This window comes from Pan troglodytes, chromosome 2 (assembly GCF_028858775.2).
Source record: "Pan troglodytes isolate AG18354 chromosome 2, NHGRI_mPanTro3-v2.0_pri, whole genome shotgun sequence".
In the NCBI taxonomy this organism is placed as follows: domain Eukaryota; kingdom Metazoa; phylum Chordata; class Mammalia; order Primates; family Hominidae; genus Pan; species Pan troglodytes.
The window spans coordinates 181,145,847-181,157,279 of NC_086015.1; the positions used below are offsets into that span (position 1 = coordinate 181,145,847).

At 37.1% G+C, this 11,433-nt stretch overlaps 2 long non-coding RNA genes across 4 annotated transcripts in view; one reads left to right on the top strand and one right to left on the bottom strand.

The window, feature by feature from the left end:
• Nucleotides 1-6,606, top strand: part of LOC104005860 (uncharacterized) — a 128,834-nt gene extending 122,228 nt beyond the window's left edge. For all 3 annotated transcript variants that reach the window (XR_679333.4, XR_001713801.3, XR_008547179.2), the window contains one exon: nucleotides 427-6,606. This is a non-coding gene — a long non-coding RNA (uncharacterized LOC104005860). The remainder of the gene's footprint in view (nucleotides 1-426) is intronic.
• On the bottom strand, nucleotides 2,843-8,962 carry LOC104005859 (uncharacterized). The gene is made up of 3 exons (XR_001713802.3): nucleotides 8,845-8,962; nucleotides 8,405-8,555; nucleotides 2,843-2,927 (listed from the first exon to the last, which is right to left on the bottom strand). It is a non-coding gene; the product is annotated as an uncharacterized LOC104005859 (long non-coding RNA).
• Nucleotides 8,963-11,433: the final 2,471 nt, after the last annotated feature.

Genomic DNA, 11,433 nt, shown 5'->3' on the forward strand with positions numbered 1-11,433 from the left:
AGAAATACTTTTCTTTAACAAGCATTTCACACCTTGGCCCTCTCATAGCCCAAGGGAACCAGCCAAACTTCTAACAGTTGATGAAAAGTCCCTTCTCCCAAGGAAGTTGCAGCCACAGCCAGAGCAGCCATTGCTGAACCTATTTTTCAGTATTCGAGTACCTGTCCTGCACCCACCTTCCCATTTCTGATTAATGGTCAGTAAGGTCACTTATTGCCTAGTTAACACTACATTATTTTGTTCCATGTTTTCTACTATTTCCATGTCCCATTAATTGATTCCCAAGGCCTTCATCTTTCCCATTCCAGAAAGCCATGTCTGTAAGCATCCCATCCTCGCCCTTTACATACTTCAGACTCCTATTTGTCTCTGATTGTTTGGTAGACTTATCACCACTTTCTCAACAGATCTCTTTTTCCTCTTCAGTTTTTTAAGCATCTAGCATCCACTTGGATTTGCATTGACTGATACAAGCATGCGTTTTGCTGTGGTCATGACTTTGACGAACTGTTCAGTGTGTAAGTACTGTCTTCCTGTACATAATTGTGCCCTTGACTCTGGTTTGTGGCTCCTTACTGCGTCATAGTCTTACTTAGTCTCTTGATTATACAGTTATAGCAATTATATCCTTTTGTAATTAAAATCTTTGGTTGACTATATTAGTCTCATCTTAATGATTCTTTCTAAAACAAAGGGATAATAAATAATCACTCTGATACTAATACTATTAATCACGTCTATATATTATTCTTAAGTTTTCTTCAAGATCAGATACTATGACATGAGTTATAGATAATTTCCATCATCTTTCTTCTCCTTGCCATGTGAAGATCTATGATAAGCAGTATTTTAAAATGTGTGTGTGTATTTGTGTGTATATTTATATGCATATGTTTTAATTGAATAGCTATTATTTGGTCTAATGTTGTAGCCACGAGCAGATTTTATCTGTTAGATGGACGATGTTGGATAGATGATTATGTTTATTAAAAGATACTAATAGTCACAGTCATGAGCTATTTCTTGAAGAGTTTCATGCTCTATATTAATTACAATTTTTATTTTGAAATAATTGCAGATTCACATACAATTGTCTACCCTTTGCTCAATTTCACCCAGTGGTAACATTTCTCCGAGATATAATACAATATTATACCTAGGATCTTGGTGTTGATACAGTCAAGATACAGAACAGTTTTATCACCACAGAAATCCCTCATGCTGCTCTTTATGTTTACATCCACCTCTTTTCTGCCCTGCCCATGCCCTGGCAACCACTAATCTCTTCTTTTCTATAATTTTGTCCCTTCAAGAATGTTATGTAAAGGGAATCATATAGTATGTAGCCTTTTAGATTTGGCTTTTTTTTTTTTTTTTCATTCAGAGTAATTCTGGAAATTCGCCCAAATTGTTACATGTATCAATAGTTTGTTCCTTTTTATTGCTGAGTAATAATCCATGGCTGGATATGGTGGTTTGCTTAACCATTCAATCTTCGAAGGATATCTGAGTTATTTCCAGTTTTATGGCTACTATGAATAAAGTTACTGTGAAGATTCATGTGCAGATTTATATTAAAATATACCTGGGGTTTTGTCTTTATTCAGGTATGATGAGCCCAACAGATCAGGAGACATTGCCATTAGAAAGTTTATTATTCAAAGTTCCCAAGAGGAGGGTAGAGTGTCATTCCTCGCAGGACCATACTAGAGAACAACAACATCAGTTGCAGGCAAAGAGAGAGCAAGGGAAACTTCAGGAAAGCTTTTACTATAGTTTTCTTGGAAGAAATGGGTCATTTGCTCTAAAGCAAATGGGCTAAGCAAGTTTAGAACTCTTGGCTAATATGAATAATTTCAGTATGCTTCAGGGTGTTGAAGCTGGCTGATGCTTGGTCTTGGGGTGATTAGGGCAGGTGAATAGTGTCTTACAAGAGTAAGAACCCCTGAAAGAACAGGCAGGTCAGGGGTGTGGATTTTGGATCGGTTTGTTTACATATTGATATGGTTTGGCTTTGTGTTCCCACCCAAATCTCATCTCAAATTATAATCCCCACAAGTTGAGGGTGGGTCTGGGTGGGAGGTGATTGGATCATGGGGGTGATTTCTCCCATGCTATTCTTGTGATAGCGAGTGAATTGTCACGAGATCTGATGGTTTTAAAGTGTGGTACTTGCATTGTTCACTCTCTCTCTCCTTCCACTGTGTAAGAAGTGCCTTGCTTCCTTTTCACTTTCCACCATGATTGTAAGTTTCCTGAGGCCTCCCCAGCCATGCGGAACTGTGAGTCAAACCTCTTTCCTTTGTAAATTACCTAGTCTCAGATATTCTTTATAGCAGCGTGAAATGGGCTGATACAGACAATAGCAGCGTGAAAATGGACTAACACACATATGAAAGGTACACTCTAATGAGAGTCAAAAAGCCTTCTGCTAACTCTAGGAATTCCAACTGTTAAACCTGTGGGAGGGGCAGTCCCTTCCTACTAACAAGGCCTAAGATGTCAAAACATCAGATACAGAAACTTGAAAACACAGATAATACAAGTTTTTTGTGTGAACTTAAGTTTTCAGTTCTCTGGGATAAATGCCCAGGAGTGCAATTTCTGGGTCATATGGTAATTTCATGATTAGTTTTATAGGAAAATGCCAAACAATTTTCCAGAGTGGTTGAACAATTTCCCATTACCACCAGAAATGTCTAGGTGATTCTGTTTCTCTAATTCTGTAGATTTATAAAGTGTGCGGGAGGGAATAAAGGGGTTATTTGGATTATTAACACTTCAGGCATTTAGGTAAACCATGACAATGATTTTTTATTTAGCAAGTACTATCTGTAGTACACCGAACTGGGAACTGTGAAAGATCCAAAGGTGAAGAGGTAGATAATTTTGCTCAAGGAGCCTCCAGTCCCTCAGTGGAAGCAGGCCTGTAAATGTTGAACAAAAAATAATAAAAATGGGTGGTACATGTACATTCAACCAGTCTGCAGTGTAGGCACAGTGGAAATGCTAAGTATTTGAAATAATGGATATGCTAATTAGCTTGATTCAATCATGCTGCATTGTATACATATATCACAGTATCACTTTTTACCTCATAAATAGATATAATTTATTAAACTCAATACAATTTAAAAAACAAGTAAAGTTTAAGAATTCTGAGGGTGTGGCTGGTGAGGCCTGATGTAGGTAGTAATCTCTGAGCAGTGTCTGAAGAATAAATATAATTTTAAAAGTAAAGAAAAAAAGTGCAAAAGGCATTTAACATTCAAAATATTTTGTGTGCTGGGTGCACTAGGGGTATTCTGATGGGATTAGAGCCCTAGCACAGTGGGGAGATGGATGGAGCAATGAAAGTGAGAAACAGAATTGAAGAAAGATCATGAGTAAACTGGAATGACCTGTGAAGAAGCTAGACTTGGTTTGGTAGCTGATGTGAAGTCACTGAATTTGGAGAAGATGAATACCAGTTGGCCTGCATTTTAAGATATTGACGAAGTTCCCTGAAAACAGTCAAGATCAAAGGTGAAGAGAACTGAGGGGAAGCTATTGTGGTAGTTTAGGTGAAAGATGCTGAGAGCATGAGCTCATTGCAGAGCCTTTAAAATGTCATTGTGCTATTTTCTTTAATTAAGTCAACTACAAAAAAATGCATGTTCCTTGCAAGCACATCAGAAAACAATGCAAAAAAATAAACAGAAATCACCCTTGATCACCACAGCAAACATTTTGAAATATTTTAATAAAAATGTTTGTAATCTTTTTAGCTATACTGCCATGAGTGCGTGTATGTATAATTTTAAGCATATACCAGTGACAGCATATATAATGTTTATGTCATATTTATAACATTTTTTCATCAACAGTGTATTATAACATCTTTTAGTATATAAGTGTATTTATTCACTATCACCTAAATTATTCTCATTGTATGGAAACACTGTAACTAAATCAACTCCTCCCCACCGCAGGATATTTAAGTGGTTTTGTTTAATTTTGTTGGACTATTTTACTATTTCTAGCTTTTTATTTACATTCAGAACCTTATTTGCAGACTTGGAATAAGAAATAAGATTCTCTATCTGTGGTTCTGTCTCTTGCCCATGCTCATGGAAGATGAAGTTGGGGCTCCGCAGACATCCTGAGATGCACACATTTTGTGCTGGCATTGCACATTGAGTGGCCTTGCCTCACCCCTCCAGCACTGAAAATAGTATGGCTTACGTTGAATTAGAGACCAATATGCTTATGATTCTCTAGCTGCTGCAATTTCTACTCAAGCTCTTTTATCTCATGTCGAGTTCCCAAAACTAGACTGTGCATCAAATTATCCACAGATCTTTTTACAAATGAAATGCTGAGGACCCACCATAAAAGACTGTGAATCAGTTGATCTGGAGTCAGGTCAGGGAACTGTATTTTTTACTCTTCCCTAGGGAATTTGACCATTCAGCCAAGGTGAAAACCATGGTGCTAGACCTTTCTTTCCTCTCTTTTACTGATATAACTGTCTCCACTGACTATGAGTTTGCCTACGTGGTGACAGAACAATTTAAGCTAAGATGGGGCTCAGTGATGGCGGCTTGATGTGTTCCTTTCTGGGAAGTTCAATGTTTTCAACCAAAAGGGAGCCAAACTCATGCAAACCAGTGACACATTAGGAGCAGGAATAGTTTTAGAAAGAGAGTTTCTTTAAAAAAAATTTTTTAATCTGAGACTGGGCTCCTAGGGGATATCCTACCAAGTGTGGATCTTTTGCTTTTCCAAAGTATTTCCTGATCTTTCTGATTGGGTGATGAAACTTTTTGACACCCTTACTAAAAAGGATGAAAATAGGCTGGGTGCGGTGGCTCACGCCTGTAATCCCAGCACTTTGGGAGGCCGAGGCGGGTGGATCACGAGGTCAGGAGATCGAGACCATCCTGGCTAACATGGTGAAACACGGTCTCTACTAAAAACACACACACACACAAAAATTAGCCAGTCGTGGTGGCGGGCGCCTGTAGTCCCAGCTACTCGGGAGGCTGAGGCAGGAGAATGGCCTGAACCTGGGAGGCGGAGCTTGCAGTGAGCTAAGATTGCGCCACTGCACTCCAGCCTGGGGGACAGAGCGAGACTCTGTCTCAAAAGAAAAAAAAAAAAAGGAAAATATGGACATTGGGGTGTACATGACTATCTCATTTCTGAGCCCATATTTTATGCAGGTGGTTGGATACTGCGATTACATGAAAGACAAATGGAAGCATCTCAGAGTAGGGACAGAAGGACACAGAAGAGAGGCTTATGTTGTTGAGGACAAATTTTGTTCATTGGGTTCTTTTCCTTGAGGTGGCCTCTCAAATGCTACCCAAAGAACGTTGACCTGAGGATGACATGAGGAAGTCTGCAGAAGTACAGCTTTAGGCCATTAACACAGGCTAAGCCATCACTGCACAGTGGACAGAGCCCCTAGGTGGATTCCCTCCTCTCATGGCTGGCTCTTTCTGTCATCACTGCCAGCTCAAAGTAGAGATGCATCCTCCTCACTCATGCCTGTTGTCCATGTTCCCTGTTAGAACTAAGATATTCTGCAGATATTTCTGTAATCGATCTTGCTGCATTGCAGTCCTGTGCTGCCCTGACCTCCAGCTCTGCCTTCCTCCTTGGATCTCTGAAAGTGTAACCTAGGTCTCCTCCCTGTTTCTGGTTTCACTTGCCTGAAACACATCCCCTTCTTGGTGGACCAGAATCAGCTCCAATATTTCTTTAATTCCATTACAGGGGCTGAGGTATCCTCCTGGCTGCAAAGAGGATAACAGAGTTTGCAGCTCCAGTCACCAGTTCTCTATAAACCTCAAGAAATTGCTTGGCCCGGGTTAATTTTCCCCATCTTTAGAGAAAAATACTACCATGTTACCAACACTTACTGATACACTGAAAGCATCAGATTAAAATAAAATGGTTAGCTGCACTTTAAAGAATGGAAAAGATCTGTAGCATCAATATTAATCTTGCAAAATCTGTGTGTCAATAATATGGCATAAAAAACAAAGTTATTGCAAAAAATGATATTTTTACAAAAAAGGATCAATATGACCTGCCTGGAAAATCAACACTGTGACTTCTCATCATTTATAATGTATTAGCTAAAAGGTCTAAACCATCTCAATCAGGAGACATGCTTTGAATTTTCTACATGAGGATCTGGAATGATATAATAATAGCAACATTCATTACCTACCATGCGTGAGTATTATGCTTAAATCACTCTCGTTCGATTCTATGGCATCCCTGGAAGGGAATTGGTATCGTTCCTTGTTTTGCAGATGACGTATCTCAGAGAGAACCTCTACTCAAAATCAACACTAATTAGATGTTTCTGCAGGGCCTATGGGTTTTCCCAGCACACCACAGGTTCTCTCTGGTTCACTCGTGTACAAAGTCCCAGAATTCTCAAAGCTTGCACCCAGTGTGGCTGCAGTGGTATTGCTTTCTTCCAATTCTCCTCTTTTACTTTGTTTTGTGTGAGGGAGACTAGTAGGTAATGTTTGATGCAGGTCAATCAACTCCTGTCGACCTGATCATATGGCTGTTGGTGGGGGTTGAAAAGGTAGATTCAGGGTTTAAAATAAGGAAAAAGCAAAGCAGGTAATGAGGGACAAAGGTTTACTTGACAAACATGAGTGTCCAGAAAGAGATTACATTTCTAGAGGAAAATCAAATAAACCTCCATGAAGATGGTTCTATTCTTAGCACTTAACCTGTTGTATTTTAGGAGATCAAATACTGTTCAACTAATTCAAATAGAGATCATCTTAGTGGCATTTTAAAGGCGATATGAAAACACGCTATAAAAAGAAAAAAATTAGATGTATCTTTATTCTTTATATCCAGAAAGAACCATCTTAATGTTTTGGCATGTACTGAGACAGAGAGAGAGAGAGAGACAGGCAGAAAGACAGATACAGCTAGAAACATTTTATAAAACGGAGATCATAGATTTTATACATATATAAAATTAATCTTTTTTTCAGTTATGAGAATTTTCCCTTGTCATTATCTTTTGAAAAATTTTAAAAATGACTTGATATTTTATTATACGAGCAACAATTTAATGATTGCCCTATTTGGGGTCATTTACATTTTCCAACCTGTTTTTTTCCTTTGCTATTATAAACACTTCAGTGAACATCTTTGAAAATGTATCCTCATCCACATCTTGAATCATCCACATCTTGAGTCAATAGAATTGTAGGCATATAATTATGGCTTTAAAAATGGCTCTTAATGTATATTATCAAATTGTTTTCCAAGAATTTGGTACTATAAATACTTCTACCAGCAATATTTAAGAATGACTGACTTATACATTTTTATTTCAAAAAGTTGACAAGTGTGAAAACTGTTACATAATAGTTTAACATTTTATTTTTTCAATTACTGAGGTTGAATATAGCCCACATGTTTATTAGCAATGATGCCTTTTTGGTAAATTATCTGTTCATGTCTAGAGTCAGTTTTTTGGTAGATTTTCTTCCTATTGACACCTTGTATGTTAATTTTTTTTCCAATTTGTAAGTTATCTTTTAATTATATTTAATAAAATTTTCAGGTATTTTAAAGAGCTGGATTTACAATAAATGTAACCAAGAAAACTCTACATGAATTTTGACCTGATATTGGATGGTGGAGAATTTTTCTAAGCACAAAATAATAAAATAAATAATGAAGAGAAATATTAAATTGAATTGCAACCAAATGTAAACCATTTGGTTTGCAAAACAATATCAAAATACAGTATGTGATAAGCAACAATTATAGAACTGAACATAAAGTAAAATTACCATTTTTGAAAAACAAACATCTAATATCAATTTAAAAAAAATTATACTAGTTTATATTCCCACTTCCCAGGAAACAATTGTAATGGTGAATTAATTGCATGTTCAAGAGAGTTCATAGCAGCATAATTTGCAGTAGTTAAAAACTAGAAAAAAAAACTGTTTAAATATCCACCAAGTAAGAGAATGGATTCATTGTTCATTTTCGTACCTGGGACGCTTTAAAGAAGTGAAAATAAATGGGTTAGAGCATCACACACCATCACGTATGAATTCCATAAATAGAAGAGAGCAAGATATACAGAATACATACAGTGTGATTCTGTTTATATAAGGTTCATGCACAACTAAACAGTAAATTGCTGAGGACACATATATATGTCATAAAACTCTAAAGAAAAGTCAAGGAATGAGAAACACAAAACACTATTGTTTAGATTACTGCTGCTCAGCTCTGGCTGCCCATTAGCAGTAACCAGGGAGCTTTTAAAAAATACTGATGCACAGGACCCAGCCCAGAAGAATTAAATTAGAATCACCTTACTCAATGCCTTAGTTAAGACTTCCAGTAAACAAATACTTACTGCAGCATTAAGGAAATTAGGGTCATCCTTTCTCAGTACCTCAAGATCTTTGCTTCGGCAATTATTCCCTCTCTCCTGCAGCATCAATTTCTTCCTCACTATTGGGTTACTCCCTTTGCCGTATGCACATGCATGCCTAGTATCGGCCATCCTAAAAGAAACAATAAAACAAAGAAATAAAAATCAGTCCCTCGACAGTATGTCTTCCACATACCATCTACCAACTTTTCTTTTTCTCTGCTTTTAAAGTCATACTCCTGGAAACAATTGTCTACACTTCTTCTTTCTTCTTGCTTATGTTTATGTTTATGTCCTTCAGCTCACTTTACTGAAGCTTGCATCTCCAGCATTGCTACAAAACAGCTTTCATTTAGATCAGCAGCAATGACCTCTGTCCTACCAGACCCTCCAGTCAATTCTTGGACTTCATCATGTTTTACCTCTCAGCAGCATTTGACACAGTTGGTCACATCCTTTCTGCTTTTCCTAGCTCACTGTCGTTCCTTACGTTGAATTTCTTCTTTTCCTGACCTCAAGATATTGGCTTAAGGCCACAGCTTGGCCCTTGGCCCTGTTCTGTAACTGTCTTCTTTCCTCAGATGAGCTCATTCTGTCCCATGCCTTTAAATATCATCTACAAGCTATTGGCTACTAATTGTTTTTCTTCAACTCTATTATCTTTCCTGAACTTGGACATAAATATCCAACTATATACCCATATAAACTAGTAATTGATTTCAACACCAAACTAATTGATACCTTTTACTCAGTTGCTTCGGACAAACAACAATGACATCTAATTTGTCAACAATTCTTTTTAGGATGACCTTCAAATTATAGAATAAATGGATCACTTCCACTGTATCCACTGCTACTACCTTAATGTAAGACATGCCTGAGCTAATGCAACAGCTTCCTATCTGTTCTTTCTGTGTGCACTCTTTATCCCCCTACAGCTTTCCTAGAGCAGCTTGATCCTCTCAAAATACAAATCAGATTATGTGTCTTTCCTGTTAAAAACTCTCCACTAGTGTCCCATGGCTGAGCTACTCACCATGGCCTAGGAGGTGTACAAGAGGTGGCCATTTTCCAGATTTCTTACCATTCTCATCTTGGTTGTGGGAATTTAGACACACTATTCTTCCACCCTGTGGAAATGCCTGGCCTCTTCAGTCGCAATGTCTGGGCACCAGCTCTTCTCTTTGCCAAGAATGCAGCAGAACTGGCCCCTTCCTGTGAGTAATTCAGGTTCTCAGCTCAGATGTCCCCTTCTCTACAGAGAGCCTTCCCTCATCATTCAGCTCATAAAGTGTTGTCCAAGCACACTCAACTTCTAGCACATTAACCCATTTTCTATTGCTACTAAAATATCAATCACCATATAAAGTTATTTGTGTATAACTGTAGTCTCTCTCTCTCCCTAGCCTTATTAGAATAGCAGCTCCAAAAAAGCAGGGGGTTTGTCTTCATTACAGCTGAATGCTTAGTGTTTAGAGCAATGCCTAACAATCTGTCGGGTCATGATAAATGTTTGAAATGAATAAATAAATAATAACTCAACCTAAACTTTCCACTCCTTAATGTACTATTTGGGTGTCTGTGTTTTATGCTTATGTTGGCTGTGTTTTTTTTTTCTCAATTTTCTTTGCAAACCTTCTTGATGATTACATAAAATGAGAAAGTCACAGTTCATTTCCTGAATATTAAACACTTTATTTGCTTCAATATTATTCTTTTATAGAAAAAGCATAACTGAGAAAACATTCATGAAACAGCTTCTCCCATCTATGAAACCACACCTCTCAACTTGAAGTACACCTGCTTATAGATTTCCCTGCTTTTGGTTTTTACCACAATCCCCCAGCTGGGTATTTCTTGGCCTGCTGTGATTCCCAGATGTTTACCATTCACTTGTCACCTTTACCATCCTCACACTTTCTTACTTTTGCAGGGCTTCTTTTTCTCTTCAGCATCCTTTGTGACTTTTGTATGCTTTGTATGAACATGCATTATTTCAGCATCTCCACAGTCGGATAATAGGGCATATCATCAGAATTTTTCTTTCTCTCTTATCTGACTTTCTAGCCTTTTGCAGGATGGACTCATCTTTTGAAAGAAAGCTTAGGTGGTTAACATTGACAATTTGAACCAGATATCTTGGAGACCTAAGATATTTCACTAGATGTAATTCTGGGCTTAGTCAAGATATTAACTAACGGGATTGTTCCTATTTATTATGTTATTTATTATCCAATCATCACCGTGTAACATTACACTGATTATGCATTATACATGTGCAGTACTTTGGGTGAACATTTCACTTGGCTATGACTTGAGGAAAACACAGTGTTATTTTAAAGTATAAATGTTCCTAACTTAAATGTTCCTGAAGTGAATTAAATGGCAATTTTGTGCTATTCTTAAGAGAAAGGATTTACACCTACATTGTAAATTATAAAGCAAGCTGCAGTGTTCTCAGCACCCACTTCATGCTGTTTCTGTTAAGAATTCCCAGAAGGGCTGCTTAGAATATACTAGCGATTAAGTGAGTTACAGTACATTCTAAAAGATTTTATAATACCACAGAAATAAAAATAAATGCAAAAATATATTTAAATTGTAAAAATGCTTTTTGAAAATTTAAAGTTATGATTTATTTGATAGTTCATTTCTCATATTAACATAGGATTTCTGGCCCCACTCCCTATTAAGAATGTTTCAAGAGGCAATATTTAATGGTGCAAACTCTCTTTTTCTGGGCAACCAAATATAAAATATCAAAAGACCGAATGTCACCCTTGACTCAAGTATTTGTGATGTTTACAAAATAATTAGACTGTCATTAAGCTGAAATATTGTTGAATTACCATGAAAGTAAAAATATTACTGCAACAAAGTACAAAATACGAAATATATCATCCTTAACTCTTTTGTTTTTCAAATAGACATGAGAAAAAGTCTCTTCTTTATTATAGAAGCACAGAAAAAAGTTGTTTCTTTGAAATCATCCTCCATCTCTCCCAGATTGC